The sequence below is a fragment of the Lepus europaeus genome, chromosome 12 (genome assembly GCF_033115175.1).
Source record: "Lepus europaeus isolate LE1 chromosome 12, mLepTim1.pri, whole genome shotgun sequence".
Taxonomy (NCBI): Eukaryota; Metazoa; Chordata; class Mammalia; order Lagomorpha; family Leporidae; genus Lepus; species Lepus europaeus.
In genome coordinates this window covers 10,575,170-10,598,835 of record NC_084838.1, presented here as the reverse complement: position 1 = coordinate 10,598,835, position 23,666 = coordinate 10,575,170, and the positions used below count along the sequence as shown (strand labels likewise).

The 23,666-nt window shown below is 47.3% G+C and overlaps 1 protein-coding gene across 2 annotated transcripts in view; it reads right to left on the bottom strand.

The window, feature by feature from the left end:
• STRBP (spermatid perinuclear RNA binding protein) overlaps window positions 1-16,764 on the bottom strand; it is a 161,488-nt gene extending 144,724 nt beyond the window's left edge. Inside the window, exon 1 of one of the 2 annotated variants that reach the window (XM_062207596.1) lies at window positions 16,641-16,764. The gene's annotated coding sequence lies outside the window, so the exon portion shown is untranslated. The remainder of the gene's footprint in view (window positions 1-16,640) is intronic. The other variant, XM_062207595.1, reaches the window with a different exon arrangement.
• Between the last annotated feature and the right edge of the window lie 6,902 nt (window positions 16,765-23,666).

Genomic DNA, 23,666 nt, shown 5'->3' with positions numbered 1-23,666 from the left:
CATTATTTTGCTAATGCTATTCCCTCCATGCGGAATTCTCTACTCCATTTTCTCATAATCAAATCCTATTGTTTTCCATGGCTCAGAACAAATATCACATACCACATCCTTTCTTTAGTCTCCCCTACTCTCTTCAACTAGAAAATAATTCCTTACTCTTCTGCATTCCCAGACCACTTTACCTCTTAGGTACTTAAGTCTTTAAAAAAGAAATACATATCATACCACCAAAACATTTTTTTAAAAAAATATTTATTCATTTGAAAGTCAGAATTACAGAAAGAGAGGAGAGGCAGAGAGGGAGAAAAGGAGGTCTTCCATCCATTGGTTCATTCCCCAAATGGCTGCAACGGCCAGAGCTGTGCCAATCCGAAGCCAGGAACCAGGAGCTTCTTCTGGGTCTTCCACAAGGGTGCAGGGGCCCAAGTCCTTGTGGCCTTGGGCCATCTTCTACTGTTTTCCCAGGCCGTAGCAGAGAGCTGGATTGGAAGTGGAGTAGCCAGGACTCGAACCGGCACCTATATGGGATGCTGGCACTGCAGGCTGCAGCTTTTACCCACTACACCACAGCACTGGTCCCCATCAAAAACCTTAATATGAGTGGACTGCAATCTCTAAAAGGTCATGGTTTTGCATATACTTTGTATACCATAATGCAACTAGCACAGTGCTTAGTAAAGACTCAAAATTAAGAGAAATAAAATAGTAAGGATGGTCATGAAGAAGAAGAAAAGCAAATATATCAAAAAAATAAAAGGCAGGCGCCACGGCTCACTAAGCTAATCCTCCACCTGTGGCGCCGGCACACCGGGTTCTAGTCCTGGTCGGGATGCCGGATTCTGTCCCGGTCGCTCCTCTTCCTGTCCAGCTCTCTGATATGGCCAAGGAGTGCAGTGGAGGATGGCCCAAGTGCTTGGGCCCTGCACCCACATGGGAGACCAGGAAGAAGCACCTGGTTCCTGGCTTTGGATTGGTGCAGCACGCCAGCCACAACCTGCCAGCCACAGCGGCCACTTGAGGGGTGAACCAACAAAAAAGGAAGACCTTTCTGTCTCTCTCTCTCTTTCTACCTCTAACTCTGCCTTTCAAATAAATAAATATCTTTACCCCCAAAAAGTAAATCTTTAAAAAAATAAAGAAATGGACATAAGAGCCAACTGAAAGAGCTTCCAATGGCAAAAACTGAAACAATCTGAGCAACTTTATAAGCAAAGTAGCACTGGGCTATAACCAAAAATATAAATATCAATGAATCCATACTGATATTAAACAAATCTCCTGTGTGGTGTTTAAAATAATTTATGTATATAGTCCAACTTCAAGGAGATGGACTCCTTAAGTGTGGGCTGTACACAGTGACTTCCTCCCCAAAGTCCTGTAAAGAGGGTCAGTGTTGCAGTCCTCAATGCCAGCATCCCATATGGGTGCTGGTTCAAGTCTCAGCTGCTCCACTTCCAATCCAGCTTCCTGCTAAAGTAGCTTTCCCAGCTCCCAGGGAAAGTAGCAGAAGATGGCCCAAGTCTTTGGGCCCCTGCACCCAAATGAGAGACCTGTACAGTTTCAGGTTCCTGGCTTCAGCCTGGCCCTAATTGTTGCAATAATTTGGAGAGTGGACTAGCGGATGTAAGATCACTCTCTCTGTCTCTCTCCATCTTTCTCTATAACTTTGCCTTTCAAATACATAAACATTAAAAAAAAAAAAAAAAAAAAGCCCAGTAAGGAAAAAGGAAGAGTAAATTTTAAAGTGTAGACACCTGGCAAACACTTCTTAAGCCAGGTGATCCAGGTTAACATCAGTAGTGATAAATCATGCTGCTAGCTGAGAAAGACACCACCTCTGAGAGCTTCTTACCCACACCCATAACCTCATCCATTCAAGAAAAAAACACATCATCCACATGCTAAATGAGCAATGTTCTGCAGAAGGACTGACAGCACTCCTCAAAACTGTTGAGGCCATGAAAACAAGTTTAGGAAACAGTCACAGAAAAAGAGACTAAGGAGACATGCCAACTAAATGTAATACTGTCTCCTGGACGTAATCCTGGAACAGTGGCACTAGGTAAAATATAAGAAAGCTGGAATAAGGCATGCACTTGAATTAATAATAAAGTATCGGTATCAGTTCATTAGTTGTGAATGTAGGATGGTAATAAGGTAATTTTGGTCGAGTATTTGGGAACCCTTTATATTATTTTTACAATTTTTCTGTAAATCTAAAACTTCCAAAATTTAAAAAGTGAAAAAAAGGTGAAAGAAAAAAGCAGAGTGGGAAGGAAGGGCCGGGGGAGCCAAGAGAGGAGGGGCTGCCATCTTAAAAGGGTGGTAAGAGAAGGCATCGGCCGGCGCCGCAGCTCACTTGGCTAATCCTCCACCTGCGGCACCGGCACACCGGGTTCTAGTCCCGGTCGGGGCGCCGGATTCTGTCCCGGTTGCTCCTCTTCCAGGCCAGCTCTCTGCTGTGGCCCGGGAACACAGTGGAGGATGGCCCAAGTGCTTGGGCCCTGCACCCACATGGGAGACCAGGAGGAAGCACCTGGCTCCTGGCTTCGGATCAGCGCAGCGCGCCAACTATAGCAGCCATTTGGGGGGTAAACCAATGGAAAACGAAGACCTTTCTCTCTCTCTCTCTCTCTCTCTCTCTCTCTCTCTCACTGAGAGACAGCATCAGTGACTACAGAGATAAGGCAGAACAAGGCAGGGTGAACAGCAGCAAATGCAAAGGAACCAAGACAGGAATAGTCTGGCATGTTAAAGGAACAGCAAGAGGGCTGCAGCGCCAGAACACAGTAAGCATGAAGAGGGAGGTTAAAGGGCAAAGGGGACCACATCACATAAGGATCTGATAGGACGTGGTCTTTTACTTTGAGCAAGATAGGGGATCAGATAGTTTTGATCAGAGAAGACAAAATCTGACTCACCTTTATTTTCTTTTAAACATTTATTTATTTATTTGGAAGTCAGATTCACAGAGAGGGAGAGACAGAGATTTTCCATCCGATGGCTCATTCTTCAAATGGCCACAACAGCCAGAGCTGAGCCAGGCCAAAGCAGGAGCCAAGAGCTTCATCTGGGTCTCCCATATAGGGTGGCAGGGACCCAAGTTCTTGAGCCATCTTCCACTGCTTTCCCAGGAATGCTAGTGGAGAGCTGAATAGAAGTAAAGAAGCCAGGAAGCGAACCAGCACCCATATGAGATGCTAGCATCACAGGCAGCAGCCTAACCCACAATGCCACAACACCAGACCTATACCTTTATTAAGATTACTCTTACTGGGGCTGGCACTGTGGCTTAGGAGGCTAAGCATCTGCAACCCATATGGGCACTGATTCAAGTCCTGGCTGCTCCTCTTCAGGTCTAGCTCTCTGCCTACAACCTGGGAAAGCAGAAGATGGCCCAAGTCCTTGGGCCCCTGCACCCACGTGGAAGACCCAGAAGAAGCTCCTGATTTCCAATCAGCCCAGCTCTGGCCATTGCGACCATTTTCAGAGTGAACCAGCTGGAAGACCTCTCTCTGTCTCTCCCTCTCTGTAACTCTGCCTCTCAAATAAGTAAATAAATCTTTTTTAAAAAGTCACTCTTACTACTGTATTGAGAATAGATTATAAAGGGACAAGAGCAAAAGAGGGCTACAGCCATAGCTCAGCTAAGCTGAATCAGACCAGAGGTGGACAGCACCTGAATAAAAGCTGACAAGATTTCTTGACGGATCAGATGTGGGGTGTGAAAGTCAAAGGTGACTGTCACTTTTTGGCCTGAGTAACTGGAAAGATGCAGTTGCTATTAACTAAGATGTGGAAGACTACAAGAGAGGCAGGGAAAAGAGGCAACAAGGTAAACATCAGGAATTGGATTTGGAACAAACACAGTTTAAGATGCTAATCAAGGGGCAAGCATTGTGGGGCAGCAGCTTAAGCCTCCACCGGGATCCCATATGGGCGCCAGTCCCAATTGCTCCACTTATGATCCAGCTCCCATCTAATATGCCTGGGAAAGCAGAAGATAGCCCAAATACTTGGGACCCTGACACCCATGTAGGCTCCTGGCTTCGGCCTGGCCCAACCCCAGCTATTGCAGCGGATGGAAGATCTGTCTCTCTGTCTCTGTCTGTAACTCTGCCTCTCAAATAAATAAATAAATTTAAGAAAAAAAGATAATGTAGGACAGTAGGCATTTGGCAAAGCCATTAAATTGCCATTTGAGATGTCCACATTCCACATCTGAGTACCTGGGCTACTTGTTGAAGCCCCTTGTGTAAGTGAAGATAAAAGGTAGGCAGCAGGATACGTAAGCCCAGAGTTCCAAATTAGAGACAAAAATCTGAGAGTCATCAGCACATGTACAATATTTAAGACCACGAGACAGGGCCAAGGAAATGAGAAAAAAAGAGCAGAGATCCCATGTCGTTGTCCACTATTAAGAGGTGAGAGTAATGAGGAAGAACCAGAAAAGACGATGGAGAAGCAGCAGCAGAGTGTGGAATCCTAGAAACCAAACTATAAAATGTTTCCAAACAAAAGGATCTACACAACAAATGCTGATACTAGATCAGGTAAGAAATGTGGTGATTTTGACAGCAGCAGTTTCATCAAAGTGACAGGGCTGAAAATCTCACTAGAGAGTTCACAAGAGAACAGGAAAACTGAGAACGGATGGGGAGAAACAACCTTTTCAAGAAGTTATGCTATAAAGGGAAGCATACAAATTGGTTAGTAGCTGGAAGAAACTGTGTAGCCCAAAAAGAGTTGTTAAAAAAATTAACAGATTGGGGTCGGCGCTGTGGCATAGCAGGTAAAGCTGCCGCCTGCAGTGCCGGCATCCCATGTGGGCACCAGTTCGAGTCCCAGCTGCTCCACTTCCAATCCAGCTCTCTGCTGTGGCCTGGGAAAGCAGAAGATGGCCCAAGTCCTTGGGTCCCTGTGCCCACATGGGAGAAGGAAGAAGCTCCTGGCTTCGGATCAGCTCAGCTTCAGCAGTTGCGGCCATTTGGGGAGTGAACCAGTGGATGGAAGACCTCTCTCTCTGCTTCTGCCTCTCTGTAACTCTACCTTTCAAATAAATAAATAAATCTTTAAAAAAATTTAGCATACTAATACCATATAAAAAAAGTAAGATATAGGAGCAAAATTGACATTTTGAGATCTGATTATTGTTTACAGTCCTTTGCCTACTGTTGAAGAACAGTGATGTTTCTTCTTTCTTTTTACTATTTGTTGAATTCTTTACTTAGTGGAGGGTTTGGCTTATGATTATAACATAAACTGAAAGTATGTCATTGTAAAAAAGAAAAGAAAAAATAAGAAAGAAGGCAGAGGGAAGGTAGGGGCATGGGCAAGAGGGAGGACAGGGTGGGAAACATCACTTCGTTTCTAAATCTGTATATAAGAAACATAAAATTTGTTCACTTTATATAAATACCAAATTATAAATAAACAGATGAAATCCAGTATGTATGTGGTGACTGGAATGAGTGAGTAGATAAGGAAATTAAGAAGCCACAGGAGGCCGGCGCCGTGGTTCAACAGGCTAATCCTCCGCCTAGAGGCGCCAGCACACCGGGTTCTAGTCCCGGTCGGGGCGCCAGATTCTATCCCAGTTGCCCCTCTTCTAGGCCAGCTCTCTGCTATGGCCCAGGAGTGCAGTGGAGGATGGCCAAGTGCTTGGGCCCTGCACCCCATAGGAGACCAGGATAAGCACCTGGCTCCTGCCTTCGGATCAGTGTGGTGCGCTGGCCGCAGTGCGCCGGCAGTGGCGGCCATTGGAGGGTGAACCAACGGCAAAGGAAGACCTTTCTCTCTGTCTCTCTCTCACTGTCCACTCTGCCTGTCAAAAATAAATAAATAAATAAATAATCTAAAAAAAAAAAAAAGAAAAAGAAAAAAGAAGCCACAGGAGAGAGAGGGAGAACAGACATCATTTCCATTGTTAGAGAATTTCACTAGAAAAGTCAAACAGCCCAACGAAGAGAAATTTTGTTAAGCTAGTGGACAGTAATTCCAAAGTACCATTACTCTCTGTGATACTAAAGAAGGGGAGAGGGCAGCCCATAATTCTTTTTTTTTTTTTTTTTTTTTTTGGACAGGCAGAGTAGACAGTGACAGAGACAGAGAGAAAGGTCTTCCTTTTTCCATTGGTTTACCCACCAAGTGGCTGCTGAGGTGGGCGCGCTGCGCTGATCCGAAGCCAGGAGCCAGGTGCTTCCTCCTGGTCTCCCATGCGGGTGCAGGGCCCAAGCACTTGGGCCATCCTCCACTGCACTCCCTGGCCACAGCAGAGAGCTGGCCTGGAAGAGGAGCAACTGGGACAAGAACCCGGAGTGCCAGTGCCACAGGCGGAAGATTAGCCTAGTGAGCCGCGGCCATAGGAGGCTCAAGCGACAAGTGACACCAGTTACTGAGAACTTTTGTGTGAGGCATTTTATGTTATTTCATTTAAGCTCATAACTTCATTAGGTATTATCTTTATGTGACAGATAAGGAAGCAGAAGCTCAGAGTAAATGATATGCTTAGTGCACAAAACTGGTAACTGGTAGGCTATCCCTCAAATTCAGATCCTTCTGAATATAAGACAAAGAATTATTAGTGTGGGACATTAGTTTTGTTGGGGTAGGGGAGGGTGTCAGGCTCTTATCAATTAGAAATACATACTATTTATGGATAAAAATATAAGATGTCTAAGAACTGTTATGAATATTCTAGCAAAAATCAAATGTAATTGCAAATGAGGAATAATGAAATAAGAACCATAAAGTAAAAATAACTGTTGGGTGGTGGAAGTTCACTGTTCTGTTATCTTTTACATATGTTTATGGGATGCTGGCACTTCAGGCCAGGGCTTTAACCCACAGCGCCAGCATCCATATGTTTAAAAATTCCATGACAAAAAATAAAAATCTACTACCTTCTGAGTCAAATGTTCTCATCACTTCAAAGCCTGGCCTTAACTTTCGTTCAATTCTCTCTACAGAAGAAAATGTTGTATGTTTTACATCTTTAAAAAGTGTTTTTGGGGCCAGCGCTGTGGCGCAGCAGGTTAAAGCCACAGCCTGTGAACCAGCGGATTGAAGACCTCCCCCCATCTCTACCTCTCTCTCTTTCTCTCTCTCTCTCTCTCTCTCTACCTCTCTCTGTAACTCTTTCAAATAAATAAAAATAAACCTTTTAAAAAAAAAAGTGTTCTAGGGGTCAGCACTGTGGTGCAGTAGGTTAATCTTCCACCTGAGGTGCCTGCATCCCATATGGGTGCTGGTTCTAGTCCCAGTTGCTCCTCTTGCAATCCAGCTCTCTGCTGTGGCCTGGGAAAGCAGCAGAAAATGGCCCAAGACTTGGGAGACCAGGAAGAAGCACCTGGCTCCTGGCTTCGGATTGGTGCAGCTCCGGCCGTTACGGCAATTTAGGGAGTGAACCAACGGATGGAAGACGTTTCTCTGTTTCTTTCTCTGTCTGTAACTACTCTCAAATAAATTAATTAATTAAAAATCTTTTTAAAAATGTTTTTGTCTTCTTTAATCCTCACTATAGCTTCAAATTAAAGGTTTTATTCCAATTTTAGACATGAGGAGAGAGATCTATGACAAAAAATAAAAATCTACTACCTTCTGAGTCAAATGTTCTCATCACTTCAAAGCCTGGCCTTAACTTTCGTTCAATTCTCTCTACAGAAGAAAATGTTATGTGCTATATAATGTTATATAATTGTATGTGTGTGTGTGTGTGTGTATATATATATATATATATAATGTTATATAATGTTAAATGTTATATAGTAAGTGGCAGGACCAGATTCTCAAAGCCAAGTTTTCTAGAGTCAAAGACATTCTTCTGGGCACTGGTTTTGTGGTGCACAGATTAAGCCACTGTGGGAGATACCTGCATCCCTTATGGGAGTGCCTGGGATCCAGTCTTGCCTCCACTTCAGATTCAGTTTCTTACTAACGCAACTAGGAGCAGCAGATGATGGCGCAAGTACTTGCATCCCTGCCACCCACGTGGGAGACCCAGATGGAGTTCTGGCTCCTGAGTTCAACATGGCCCAGGTCCAGCTGTTGCAGACATGTTGGAAGTAGATGGAAGATGGAGAGAGATATCTCTCTCCACTCCTCCCTCTTTTTCAGCATGCCTTTCAAATAAATACAACTTAAAAAGATACACTGATTTTTTTTTTTTTAATTTCTTCTAGTTTACACACAGGGCACTTAGAGCATGTCCACAGAAGAGTCCATGTGCCAGCCCTTTTTCTCAGGATTCATTACTATCTCATAATCCTGGGACCCTGAGCTTCCTAGGAGGGCTAAGCATTATCCCATGCAGTCCTTGAACAGACTTGTATGTATTCAATGGGCTGACTGAAAAAGGCAGGTTTCAAATTTGCCCAGCCATCCAACTTTCCTTGCCAAATTCAGGGACTAACAAGAATTTGATACACAGTTTCTGAAAGAGTGAGCTGAAAGTCTGCCAATTTCTACTCTACCAGTCAACCCCTTGTGCCTCCATTTCTCCTAAAGTAGTATTCTGCTGTTCACCATATTACACAGCTATCACAGGGACCAAAGTGCAGGTATATGAACTGTGAGTTCTAGAAATAAAAGACATTATTAAACAATAATACTGATCAATTTCAAAAACCAATTCTGCATAATTCCACAACATTTACCACAGAGCCAGCAGATCAGAAAAATCAGTTAGTACCCACTTTTTACAATCATTTATTTTTAAAAGCCCCATCACAGCATGTTTGAGATCTGGTTTTTCCATGCTAACCTTAACATTCTAAGCTTATTCACAACTTCCGAAACAATTGAAAATATTCACACCAAGAGCTTAGGATGTTTATTCTCTCCAGCTGCTATCATACATCATCAAAACTGCTACACCTTTTCCCTCTAGTACATTAGCTTTGGTAACTGAGTTATCCATTTATTTAATTCAAGAGTCACCCAAGCTTCATTAGGTTAAAACATAGGAAGGTTAAGCTGTACAAAAGCCCATGATCACATCAATGCTTGATGAGTTTCAGATTTACTTGAATTATAAACATCTTAAGAATGACAGGCCCTGGGGCCAGCACTATGGTGTGGCGGACAAAGCTGCCACCTAAGAGTCCCAGCTGCTCCACTCCCGATCCAGCTCCTTACTAATGTGCCTAGAAAGCAGGGGAAGATGGCCCATGTCTTTGGGGCCCTACACCCATGTGGGAGACCCATAGGAAGCTCCTGGCTTCCGACTAGAGAAAGGCCCAGCTCCAGCGGTTGCACCCATTTGGAGAGTGAACCAGCAGATGGAAGCTTTCATATTCTCTCTCTCCCTCCCCAATCTCTCTCTCTGTAAACTCTGACTTTCAAATAAATAAGTTAAAAAAAAAAAAAAAAAAAGATTGATGGAACTGCCCTGTGGCACACCAGGTTAAGTGGCACCAGCATCTCATATGGGAATCTGTTCGATTTGGTTTGAGTTCCACTGCTCTGCTTCTGATCCAGCTCCCTGCTAATGCGCCTGGAAAAGCAGCAGAGGATGGCCCAACTGTTTAGGCCCCTGTCACCACAACCCCTATCCTCCTCGGAGACCCAGAAGAAGCTCCTGGCTTCTTGCTTTGGCCTGGCCCAGAATCCATACTTGAGGTCATGTGAGGAGTAAATCAGTGGATGGAAGTTCACTCTGTTTCTCCTCTAACTGCCTTTCAAATAAATAAATAGATCTCTTTTTTAAAAAGATGTCTTTGGGCCAGCACCGTGGCTCACTTGGTTAATCCTCCACCTGCGGCGCCAGCATCCCATATGGGTGCCGGGTTCTAGTCCTGGTTGCTCCTCTTCCAGTCCAGCTCTCTTCTGTGGCACGGGAAGGCAGTGGAGGATGGCCCAAGTGCTTGGGCCCCTGCACCCGCGTGGGAGACCCAGAGGGAACACCTGGCTCCTGGTTCAGATCAGCGCAGCCATTTAGGGGGTGAACCAACGGAAGGATCCTTTCTCTCTGTCTCTCACTCTAACTCTGCCTGACAAATAAATAAATAAATAAATAGAATTTTAAAATGCCTTTGAGCCTAAATGTCAAGGCATGCTTGCTGAATTTAACTGGTAAAACAGGCTTAGTAATGCTACACTAAAATAAGCATCATAAAAAAAAGAGCGAGAGAAAGAAAATCTAGATATCATTTGGGACAATTACTATTTGCTAATGTCATCAGTATTAAATTGGTTAAATTAAATTCATAAACAAACTGCTGTTCTGCCCAACAGAACACTTTGAAAAGTCCTGGCACTTAGAAAACTGCAAAGAACAGGAAATTCTGCAGGTGCAGTAACAAACTACATCTTATCCATGACCCAGAAATGCCTCAGAATTTATTATACAACCTGCTGCAGAATTCTCACTTTTCAAATGGAAATGAACCATGAAGCCACACAATGCAAAGCTGTGATTTTATTATTAATATAATCAACTGTACCCTTCTGAGTTGAGCTAAAGTTAACTGAAGAAAGCAGATGTCTCACACAATGCTAGTTACGTCAGAAGTTAAGACAATTTGACTATTAAGTAACTAAAATTTAGGACTGCTCCATTCGGTCAGCTACCCATATACTTGGAAATTCTTCAGTGAGGCAGGCATAATACTTCTCAAATACAGTGCATTTAAGCAACTGTTAGTGGGGCCAGGATTGTGGCACAGTGGGTTAAGCTGCTGCTTGCAATGTTGACATTCCATATTGGAGCACCAGTTCAAGTCCCGGCTGCTCTGCTTCTGATTCAACTCTCTGCTAATGCACCTGGAAAAGCAGAAGATGGCCCAAGTAATTGGGTCCCCACCATCCATGCGGGAGGTCTAGACAGAGCTCCAGGTTCCTGGCTTCTGCCTGGCCCAGCCCTGGCCATTGTGGCCATTTTCAGAGTCAGTCAGAAGATGGAAGACCTCTCTTCTCTCTTTTCTCTCTCTCTTTCTATATATAATTCTCTGTAATTCTTTCAAATAAACAAATCAATCTCTACAAATAAAATTAATTAAATAAAGGACCATAAGGGCAAGAAATAACTCAAATTAGGCAAAAAGTGACAAATCAGGTCATCTGATCACCTCACTATTTAATTAAAAAACCTAAAAACCTAGGTTAAAGATTAATATATCTTTTTTTTTTTTTTTTTTTGACAGGTAGAGTTATAGACAGTGAGAGACAGAGAGAAAGAAAGGTCCTCCCTCCGCTGGTCCACTCCCCAAATGGCCGCCATGGCCGGTGCTGCTCCAATCCGAAGCCAGGAGCCAGGTGCTCCCTCCTGGTCTTTCATGTGGGTGCAGGGACCCAAGCACTCATGCCATCCTCCACTGCCCTCCCAAGCCACAGCAGAGAGCTGGACTGGAAGAGGAGCAACCAGGACTAGAACCCAGCGCCAATATGGGATGCCGGCACCGCAGGTAGAGGATTAACCAAGTGAGCCACGGCACCGGCCCAAGATTAATATCTTTCAGGCTCAAATCATTGCATTATCTAGCGGATCACCTTAACATTCAACAGAAAACCTAAAAACTAGATTAAAGATTAATATATTTTTCAGGCTCAAATCATTCCATTATCTATCTGTACCATCATTAATCTGGTCTTATTAATTTATTTGTTTTAATTGATGCATAAATTTAACTTACATCTCTCAACAGTTTTCTAAAATTAGACTGGTTTATGAATCCTCTCATAATTACCTGTCAGAAACAGTTTTCTACAGCTAAACAAATTTTGAAAAACAAATCTTCCAATAAAAGGATGTGTGCAAAACAAATGAAAACAGAAGTGCAGTAAGATAGGTAATGACATCCACACACGTTACGTAAGACAGCAAACTATGACAGTAGACCAGCTAGCACAGAAAGACCACTATCAGAGCTGGGTATTACAAAACTCAAGACAAATTATTTTCTAATAAAGCAACTTACTCATTACATTTCTACAATGTCAATCATAACCAGCATCAGGAAACTCTTTACAACTAGTAAACCAAAAACAACATTAAAATATATTTAAGTTTGAGGCTAGAGCTGTGGCGTAGTGAGTAAAGCCTCCACCTGCAGTGCTGGCATCCCATATGGGCACTTGTTCCCAGCTGCTCCACTTATCCAGTCTCTCCTATGGCCTGGGAAAGCAAAAGATGGCCCAAGTCCTTGGGCCCCTGCACCCGTCTGTGAGACCAGGAAGAAGCTCCTGGTTCCTGGAGTCCTTGGGCTCCTGCACTCACGTGGGAGACCCAGAAGAAGCTCCTGGCTTCAGATCAGCCCAGCTCCAGCCGCTGCAGCCGTCTGGGGAAACCAGCAGATGGAAGACTTCTTTCTCTCTCTGCCTCTCAACTCTGCCTTTCAAATAAATAAATAAATCTTTAAAAAATAAAGTAAAATAAAATATATTTCAGTTTAAGTGATTTATAAAAATCACTCCCCCTCAAATGGAGCAAAACCTGTCAATGGACTTGGAAATATCAAGTAATCAATAATTAAATGATAACCAAAACTTTAAAAAGGAAAAAAGTATTCAATAACTAACAAGGAAGTTTAATGCCACTAGAAAAAGGAGAGAGCTCTTATTTTGTTCACGTCACTGAGAATTAATCAATTTTGAACCAATGCGTTGTATTTATCATTCCTGATTTAAGAATTCAGTTCACTGAGTTAGAGGAATACTCCACCTCTGGAAATCACACTTGGAAGCAATTTGGCCTATAGCTAGAAACCATAAGCTTTTGCTCAGGCTGAAGAATTCAAATCAGAAATAAGCCAGGAAAGGTAAGTAGACAGATGACAAAAAGAATAAACAACTTAAAGTTGCAACTATCTCCGATATTCACAGAAGTTTCATCTCTATCCAAGCTTCTCATGACAAACCAGTCCACTTAATGGGGGATTCTGAAGTACCAATTAGCATCTGACCAGTCTAAAAACCACAAGGGGGGAGGGAGGTAGGAAAAAGGAATTAAACAAATAAAATCTATCGGCATATTTACACAGTTCTAGTTTTCCCAAAAGACTTAAATTTGTTTTATATAAATCATCTCAATTCTCAGGGGGAGGGAGAGAGTCAGGTTTCTGCAAGGAAACAAGCACAAAGGGATTAAGTGTCTTGTCCAGCAAGTCACCAACGAAAATAAAAACCACATCCCAATTATTTAGCCTACAAAGTCTAAATAACCTGCTTTCCTTGTTCATAAACTTAGGGTTAATAGTTTTAAGTGCCTACAAATGATCCCGTCACATCAGAACACTATGGCAGAATTGAGTATTCTGAGCAAGAAAGTACTGCTCACCTCAAATCAATAAAATGAACTAGCACAATGGACTTTAAAAATACAAAGGGGAAACAATGGCCATATTTTTGAGAATTTTCAAAGGTCACTCTATTCAGCAAACACCTTACTGCTCAAATTCTCTGTCAAGGAGCAAAGGGGGTTAGATATGCTCCCACTAATTATAATCCATACATACATCAAATCCCAAAATACTCCCCAAGAGTTTCAATCAAAAGCCTATTATACTTAAAAACCTTTCCCTCCAAAAAAAATCTTAAAGCAATGCCTTCAAAGCATTATTTTGCAGCCTGCATGACACACCTGAAATTTAGATTTCAAAAATCATTAGCTTCCAGGCTATTTTTAAAATATTTATATTCACAGATTCAGATTGCTTTAAATTTGATGTTCTGTTCAGCCCTCATTAAGTTTAGGCAAGAGTCCCACTTCCACTCAAACTTTATTATTTGAGCATACAATGGCTGCATTAAGATACTTCCTAAATTAACAAGAGACAAGAACTAAACAACCCAGAAAACTCCCAAGTTTCCAAAGCGGGCCTTTTATTTGAAATCATACTAGGTACCATACTACACACTACACGAAGCTCAGAGAGTGACAAGTTATTCCTGCAAAATGATGAAATTTATATTTTTTTCTTTTACCAAAATTTGACAAGACTGAGTTTTCAGTGTCAAAGAATCCATTTTTCAGGATTCTAGGAAACTCTGCTTATTGAAGCAGTCTCAAAGCAGTTTGCTTAATCCTTCCAAATCCCAAAGAATCTAACACAAGCCACACAATGCTGAATGACACCTGCCCGGCAATGCCTGTGCTCAGACCCCTAAAGGTTATTTCCCATGTGGTTAGCAAGCTGATGGCCATATGTCCACCCAACCCCAGAAAGGTCTTTCCTCCATAATTTTAATATTACACTCCCCAACTCTAACCAAAATACCATGGAATCCAAAAAGCCTCCAACTAAATTTTACTTGAACTACGTGGGACAAAAGCTGATGCAGTCTCAGTTATTCACCCTATCAAAGAGAGCTGAAGAATGAAAAGGCTCCATTTCTGCCAGTTTTGAAAGCTGTGTGTACATCACTTCAGTCTGCCTGTAACAAGGGAGTCAGATATTCTATCACCCAATGCCTGATACTGCCCCATTACCCAGAAAGCACCAAGGTATCTGAGGTACACCAAGGTATCCCTTCCTCCCGCTCACACAGCTACTTGAATGCTGCTGGCAGCTGGGCCCTGCAGTTTCACAAAGACATCTATCTCATCTGCCCTACACCTGCTGCAGCCCCACTTCCATTCATTCTTGGTGCACTCCTCATGACACTGTAAAGCTCCAGTATCTGTCCAGTTGTCAAACCAATATGCTAGGACAATGCCCACCACACATCTCCTCCAGACTTGGGAATATGCACTCAGCTCTCCCTTATCCCTCCCCTATTCAATGGGTTCTGGGATTAAAATCAGGCTTCGATCCTAGAAGCCTGAACTTTCATATATGGTAGGGATTTAATGTTTCCCATTTGCCATGAACATCATTCCAGGATCCACATCCCTTGCGCCCGACCTCTCTCCATCTCCAGTTCCTCTAAATCTGGATTTTAATCCTCTCCTTTTAGGTTGTCTTTCCCCCCCAACTTCCACACTCTACCTTCCTTTATACTTTCAGTAACCTAAAAATTCTGGTCCCTTTAATCTCTCAAGACTCAAAATATTCCAATCCCTCCCCATAGTCCCACACTTTGGACTTTCCATAGTCTCTAAGCAACATGCTTTCCTAACTCTCTCCAACCTAAACAGTGGTTTCTTGCCCTAAACCTGCACCCCTCCAATATAATACACTAACAGCCCTTCCTACTCAGACATGCCCACACACACCCCTACCTTCCCCTCCCTTACCCCAGTTTAGGTACTACGCATTCTTCTACATCCTCTACTCCAAAATATCCCGTCTTCCCCTCTTCCGTCTCCACTCCCTCTTTCCCTCTCCCTAAGCACAAAGTCCAGGGCCCCACACCTGTGTTTCCTTCTCTCCATGTGTGGTATCCCAGACCTGGACACATTCCCTCGGAAGCCCCTCTGCCCGCTCTTCTCATTCCCCTTCACCCACACCCCCATCTCCTTCCTTCTCCCCAACTTCTCCCTACACTTCCTTACCCATAAGCATGTCCATCCATGAGTCCGGACACCTCCCCTGCCACTCCAAGAACATCCTTCCCTCTCCCCTCCACTCCCTTGAGGCCCACACATGTCCAAAGCGCCCCCAACCCAAGCTTCCTGGGCTGTGGCTCCCTGCCCAGGCCAACACCCTCTCCCTCCCTCCCTCCCTCCCTCAGACGCCCACCAAGTGCCCCGCGCACCTCCTCCTCCTGTTCATCCTCATCACCCTAACCCACTGTCCCCACGTCTCCCCCAGTCTCCTTGCACCCTACACTCCCCATCCCTGCCTCCCGACCAGACGCCCCTCGTGGTCTCCGGGAGCCTCGGGCCTACCCTCTGACAACACCTTCCGCCGGGACACCCTACATTTCCCTCACCGTCACTCGAGAGACCCCCCCCCCCCGATACCCACATACCCTGCCGGCCACCCTTCCCCCTACCGGGACCCCTCCTCCGCCATTCTCCTCCACACGCGTCCGGTGGCCTTTTCAGTATCTGCCCCGCTCCCTGCCCCTCGAACGCAGCGCCGGCCGGGACATCCGCTCCTTCCATTCCTGCCTCCGACTCCCCGGTCCCATCCCACTCGCCTCTGCTCTCCCCAAAGCGCCCTCCAGCCCACCCTATACGGGCTCCCCCACCCACAGGAATGTCCTACATCTCTCTCGCCGCTCGCCCTAACCCCCAGCTCCCCCACCCCCCCCCCAAAAAAAAAAAACCTGCCCGAAGGCCCTCATCCTCCAGCGACCCGGATACCTCCACCTCCATTTCACCCCAAACCTGCCCGCACCCCCTACCTGCCCCCCCCACGCCTCTACCCTAGCTCCTGCCCCCTATGTCCTCCAACACCTGCTCCAAGCCCCTCGCCCTCCATCCTACCCAGACCTCCCGGCGCCCGGTCCCCACACTGCCCACGCCCTCCCCTTGGTCTGGGCCGGGACCCCGTCCCCCGAAGGTGAGGAAGGCTGCCAGCTGCCCTTGCCCGGAGCGGCCGGGACACCGCAGCGGCGGCGACGGTCACAATGCCGGAGCACCGGGCCGGGATTGCTCCCCGCTCCCCGCCCGGCCGCCGCCGCCACCGCTGCTAAGGACGCACAACAAACAATGCGGGGCCCGGGCCGGCTCCGCCAACCGCCTCAACCGCCGCCTCAACCGCCGCCCGCCCGGGACGGCCCGCCGCGCAGGCGCCTGCCCCGTCGCCGCAGCCTACCCGCGCCAACACGCTCTGCCCGCGCCCGATGCCCGCTCCTGCTCCGCCGCCGCCGCCACCTCGTCCGCCCGCGTCTCCGGCTCCTCAGTCCAGCGGCGGCGGCTGCGGCGGCTGCTGCCCTGGTGGCGCTCGCGGCTCCGGTCTTCGCTTCGGCGGCGGCGGTGGCGAGCACGTGACGCCGCCGAGAGCGCCCATTGGCCGAGCTGGGGGGCGGGCCCCGCGGCTGCTGGGGAACGGAAAGCCCGCCCCCCTCGCTCTCCGCGCGCCCCCTCCACGCGCGCACTGCCGCACCTGAGAGCGCCAGCCAGCGCCCGCCCGCCGCCGCGCCGCGCCGGCGCCTGCGCCAACTGCGCACCTGGGAGCGCGCAGGGAGCACACGCCGGCGGCGGCCGCATGCACCTGCGAGCGGACGCTTACGTAAACTGCGTCCCCGCCTTCCTCCCGGCGCCGGGCCGCCTCCCCCCCGCTGCAGCACCTGAGCCCCGCTGCGCTAGCGGCGTAACGCGCCGGGGCGCGGAAACGAGCTACACTGGGAGTCGCGCGAAAGGCACGGAAACTTCGTAACTTCCGAACCTGAGATCCCTCCGGGCGGCCGTAGCGAGCTGCCCTCCGCTGGCTCCGCGGCCCCTGGCGGGATTCCCCGAACGCCGGCGGCTACGCAAACGGAGTAGGCGCCGCAGTGTCTCCCCGGGTGGAGGAGGGGCGGGCCGTTGGGCTTTGACTTGTTAGAAGGCTCCCCCGCCCCCACCCCGCAGCCGGCCGGGTGACCTTGGCCAAGTGACGGAACCACGCTGCGCCTCAGTTTCCGCGGCGGGGAAAACTGGGGCAGGGGTTCTGATGCCGGGTCTGGTTCTGATTAGGATTCTGTTGGGGGGGGGGGAGATGGCCTAAGACAATAGACGTGAATGCTCCTGGCACTGAGCAGAAATTGCCGCCATCGCCTACCTGTCCTTTCTTCAGCCCTCAGTCACCTCCCTGGGACTGAGTTTGCGCAGGGTCGGGGCAGGCTTTGGCAGAACACCGAACCTGCCCTGCGCCCCGGGGGGCGGCGCTGGGAAAGACACACAGGCTTACTTTCCATTCTCCAGCTCCTGACCGCCACCGTGGTGCCCAACTGGCCTGGCAGCCAAGCCATTAGCCTGCCAGGCACCGTGCTGCGTGCTGGGATACACGGAACGGTTATCGCCCTGGGGCTGAAAACCCAGGGGATCATCCGGGTGTCCTCGGCTAGGCGACCAGGAGGGATCCCCAGGGCCGCTTCTCATCTTTCTGATAATACGCAGCTCGGCTTCATTCACGGAATAAAGTGTAAACATCCCAACCGCAACAGCCTTGGTGATGAGGCCTTGACCCTCCAAGCCACACACGGCTGTTTCCAGCATACGTCCAGGAGTGTGGCACCGCTGAGCCTCCTGGGACAGGTGCAAAGCCGCAGGTGCCCACCTCTGGCCGCCCACACCTGCCTTCAGCCTCCGGAAAACTCCCCGGTGTCCTTATTAGCGCACAACACCCTCTCCCGAGCTCGCTGGCTGCCTGAGATGCAGGACCCCAACTCCCTCTGCTTGCACGAAGCCCTGGCGAACGGGCACTGGACTGTAATTAGCTGTGTCTCCTCACGGAGGACAAGGTCATCTCGCTGCCGCAGTTTGGTGAGGGGAGAATCCACAGGTACACGGGACCACCAAAGCTGGGTTTTGCAGGACGAACACAAGTGTGTCAGAGGGAGAGAGACACTACAGGGTGAATATCCAAATTCACCGCCCGTTAGCTGTGTGATCTTGGAAAATCAGTCTCAGTAAAATGGCGCCGCCTCCTCCTATGGGAGGAGGCCCAGACGCCATCTTAGGCTCCGGCCCGCCGCCATCTTGTACAATCAGCTTTGATCCTAAGCCCCGCCTGGCTGACTAGAAGTCAGGTGACCAAATGGCCCAACCACAAGCTCCACCCCCACCCTAATGGGATTCGCTACTCCCACTTAGTTACCTCTGCAAAGCTATATAAGATATGTTTTCTTGGGGCCGGCACTATAGCACAGGGGATTGAAACCCTGAAGCACTGGCATCCCATATGGGCGCCAGTTCAGGTCCCGGCTGCTCCCCTTCTGATCCAGCTCTCTGCTGTGGCCTGGGATAGCAATAGATGGCCCAAGTCCTTGGGCCCCTGCACCCACGTGGAAGACCCAAAAGAAGCTCCTGGCTCCTGGCTTCGGATTGGCGCAGCTCCAGTTGTTGCAGCCATCTGGGGAGTAAACCATCAAATGGAAGACCTCTCGCTCTGTAACTCCTTTTTTTTTTTTTTTTTTTTTTTTTAACAGGCAGAGTGGACAGTGAGAGAGAGAGACAGAGAGAAAGGTCTTCCTTTTGCCGTTGGTTCACCTTCCATTGGCCGCCGCGGTAGGTGCAGCGCGCTGATCCGATGGCAGGAGCCAGGTGCTTCTCCTGGTCTCCCATGGGGTGCAGGGCCCAAGCACTTGGGCCATCCTCCACTGCACTCCCTGGCCACAGCAGAGAGCTGGCCTGGAAGAGGGGCAACCAGGACAGGATTGGTGCCCTGACCGGGGACTAGAACCCAGTGTGCCGGCGCCGCAAGGTGGAGGATTAGCCTAGTGAGCCGCGGCGCTGGCCTCTGTAACTCTTTCAAATAAATAAAATAAATATATATATTTTTAAATCTGTTCTCCCAGTACAGGCTGCTGCATGAGAAGACAGCCTATTGCCCCTCCACACACACACACACACACACACAATAAACCTTCTCTGTTACTCGGGTGTTTGGTGTGTTTTGAGGTGGCCTTTTACTAGGTCTTAGTTTACTCATCAGAATAATGTTTCAGGGGCCAGCGCTGTGGTGCAGTGCATTAAGTCAGAGCCTGCAGCACCAGCATCCCATAAGGGCGCCAGTTCGAGTCCCGACTGTTCCATTACCAATCCAGCTCCCTGCTAATGTGCCTGGGAAAGCAATGGAAGATGGCCCAAGTCCCTGGGCCCCTGAACCCATGTAAAAGACCAGGAAGAAACTCCCGGCTCCTGGCTTCGACCTGTCCTAGCCTCGGTCATTGTGGCCATCTGGAAAGTGAACCAGCAGATGGAAGATCTCTCTCTGTCTCTCCTCTCTATATAACTCTGCCTTTCAAGTAAATAAATAAATCTTTCAAGCTGGTACGTGACATAATGGGTAAAGCTGCCGCCTGCAGTGCTGGCATCCCATATGGGCGCCAGTTCAAGTCCCGGCTGCTCCACTTCTAATCCAGCTCTCTGTTATGACCTGGGAAAGCAGTAGAAGATGGCCCAAGTGCTTGGGCCCCTGCACTTGAGTGAGAAACCTGGAAGAAACTCTTAATTCTTGGCTTCAAATCGACCCACCTCCACCTTTGTGGCCATTTGGGGAGTGAACCAGCGGATAGAAGACCTCTTTCTCTTTCTCTCTCTCTCTGTCTCTCCCTCTCTGTAATTCTACCTTTCAAATAAATAAATAAATCTTTTTAAAAATCTTTAAAATAATACTAATATTGCGAAGTTCATAGTGTTACAAAGATTCTATGAGACAGTTCATCTAAGGCACTCAGCATGGTGTCCTATACTTGCTTTAATATTGTAAATTAGGGATGCACGGCGTTAAGGATTTGTTAGTATCTCTTATTTCAATATCTGTATTGGGTTTACAACTCCAAACACTCATGACACAAACATGCAATTGGGGACCAGCATTGTGGTTTAGAAGGTAAAGCCACAGACTGCAATGCCGGCATCCCATTTAGGTGCTGGTTTGTGTCCCAGCTGCTCCCTGTTAATGGCCTGGGGAAAGCAGCAGAAAATGGCTCAAGTGTTTGGGCCCCTGCCACCTATATGGGCGATCTGGATGAAGCTCTTGGCTTCAGCCTAGCCATCTGGGGAGTGCACCAGTAGGAGGAAGATCTCTCTCTCTCTCTTTCTCTCTCTCTCTGTAACTCTTTCAAAATAAATAAATCTTAACATAAAAAAGGTAACTAATACAAAAGCCAAGCAAGTTCAAAGTTCAAGTGTGCTTCTTCCATCCTGCCCTGATGCTTCCTCTACCCTAATTCCACCTCCCAGGGCAGTTAAATTCTGTATATCCCATGAGAAAGAAGGAAATTGCAGAAATTGACATATCTATAGTGTATATGCTGGAGCCTGCATAAACAAAGGTTAAAAAGAATTAAATACCAATTGTGACTGGTTAGAAAGTAGAATTTAGTGAGGGGACAAAAGACTTTAGCTATTCCTGTGTTGTTTTAATGTTTAAGGTTAGAAATACACATCTATGGGGCCAGTGCTGTGGCGTAGCAGGTAAAGCCGCTGCCTGCAGTGCTAACATCCCATATGGGTGCCAGTTCAAGTCCAGCTGCTCCTCCTCTGATACAGCTCTCTGCTATGGCCTGAGAAAGCAGAAGAAGATGGTCTAAGTCCTTGGGTCCCTGCACCCACGTGGGAGACCAAGAAGAAGCTCCTGAATCCTGGCTTTGGATTGGTGTGGCTCCAGGCCGTTGCAGCTAACTGGGGAGTGAACCAGCACATGGAAGACCCCTCCCTCTCTCTGCCTCTCCTTTCTCTGTGTAACTCTTTCAAATAAATAAATAAATCTTTTAAAAATTAAATAAATATGCATATAATATGTTTTTAGCAATTTACTGAAGTATATCTGCATTTCATAAAATTTTAAATTTCCTATGTGTTTAGTAACTTTATTGAGTGGTGCAACATCAGTATAAATCAGTTTCAGAAAACAGCATTTTCTGGATTCCCCCACAAGTTCCATCCTGCTCATTTGCTGCTAATTCCCATTCCCACTCTCGGCCACATGCAACCACTAACCTACTTTCTGTATCTATTTTTGCTTTTTCTGGATTCATTTGATATATTTAAAAATAAATCAAATAGACCTTTTAGGAAAAAAAAGAATAAATGTGTCACCTCCTAATTCCATTCAGTGACAATAATCACTGTTAATATTTGCATATATTGTTGCAACCTTTTTCTATGCATATAAATGTATATCTTTTTTTTTTTTTTTTTTTTGACAGGCAGAGTGGACAGTGAGAGAGAGAGAGAGAGACAGAGAGAAAGGTCTTCCTTTGCCGTTGGTTCACCCTCTAATGGCCGCCGCGGTAGCGCGCTGCGGCCGGCGCACCACGCTGTTCCAATGGCAGGAGCCAGGTGCTTCTCCTGGTCTCCCATGGGGTGCAGAGCCCAAACACTTGGGCCATCCTCCACTGCACTCCCTGGCCACAGCAGAGAGCTGGCCTGGAAGAGGGGCAACCGGGACAGGATCGGTGCCCCGACCGGGACTAGAACCCGGTGTGCCGGCGCCGCAAGGCGGAGGATTAGCCTGTTGAGCCACTGCGCCGGCCAATGTATATCTTTTACAAATGATATCATATACCTCTGCTTTCATTTTTTTTCATTTAAGGTAATGATACTTCTATTTGTGTAACTAAATATTCTTCTGCATAGTGTATTTTTTTCCTTTAAAAATGTATATTTTTATTTACTTAAAGGCCAAGCAACATGAGAGAAAATCTTCCATCTGCTGATTCTCTCCCCAAATACCTGCAACAGCCAGGACCAGGTCAGGCCAAAGCCAGGAGCCCAGAACTCCATCCAGGCCTCCCTAGAGACATGATGTAGAGGGATCCAAGTACTTTAGTTATCATCTGCTGTCTCCCAAGGTGTGTAGGAAGCTGGATTGGAAGCAGAGGCGGTATTCTATGCACTCTGATAGAGAACATGGGCATCCCAAGTGGTGGCTTACCCTACTGTGCCACAATGCCTGCCCCACGTGTTCCATCTTAAGAATCATTTAGTAAGAGGCAGGTGCTATGGCATAGCAGGTAAAGCTGCCGCCTGCAGTGCCACCATCCCATATGGGTACCTGTTCTAGTCCTGACTGCTCCACTTCCACTCTCTGCTATGGCCTGGGAAAGCAGTGGAAAATGGCCCAAGTCCTTGGGCCCCTGAACTCATGAGGGAGACCCGGAAAAGCTCCTGGCTCCTGGCTTCAGATCAGCACAGCTCCAGCCATTGCAGCCAATTGGGGAGTGAACCAACGGATGGAAGACCTCCCTCTCTCTCTCTCTCTCTCTCTCTCTGCCTCTTCTCTCTGTGTGTGTAACTCTGGCTTTCAAATAAATAATAAACCTTTAAAAAAATCATTTAGTAAACCAAGCCTCTATGTTGGATATTGTGGATCCCTTCCAGTATGTTTATACAGAAGGTACCAAGTATTGTAAACATTCTGAGCTAAACGTGCTTTAAAACCACACCGTGGCTGGCGCCGCGGCTCAATAGACTAATCCTCCACCTTGCGGCGCCGGCACACCGGGTTCTAGTCCTGGTCGGGGCGCCGGATTCTGTCCCGGTTGCCCCTCTTCCAGGCCAGCTCTCTGCTGTGGCCAGGGAGTGCAGTGGAGGATGGCCCAAGTGCTTGGGCCCTGCACCCGCATGGGAGACCAGGAGAAGCACCTGACTCCTGCCATCGGATCAGCGCAGTGCGCTGGCCGCAGCGCGCCTACCGCGGCGGCCATTGGAGGGTGAACCAACGGCAAAAGGAAGACCTTTCTCTCTGTCTCTCTCTCTCTCACTGTCCACTCTGCCTGTCAAAAAAAAAAAAAAAACCACACACACCTTGAGGCCAGCACTGTAGCATAGCGGGTAAGGCCACCACCTACCGTGCCAGCATCCCATTTGGGTGCAGGTTTGAGTCTCAGCTGCTTTACTTCCAATCTGGCTCTCTGCTATGGCCTGGGAAAGCAGTAGAAGATGGCCCAAGTCCTTGGGCCCCTGCACCCACATGAGAGACCTGGCAGAAGATCTTGGCTCCTGGCTTTGGATCAGCACAGCTCTGGCCATTGTGATCATTTGGGTAGTGCATGGAAGACCTCTCCCTCCTCCCTCTCTCTCTCTCTCTCTCTCTCTTTCTTTCTCTCTCTGCCTTTGCCTCTTTTTAATTCTGCCTTTCAAATAAATAAATTAATCTTAAAAAAAAAAAAAAGAAAGAAACCATGCATAA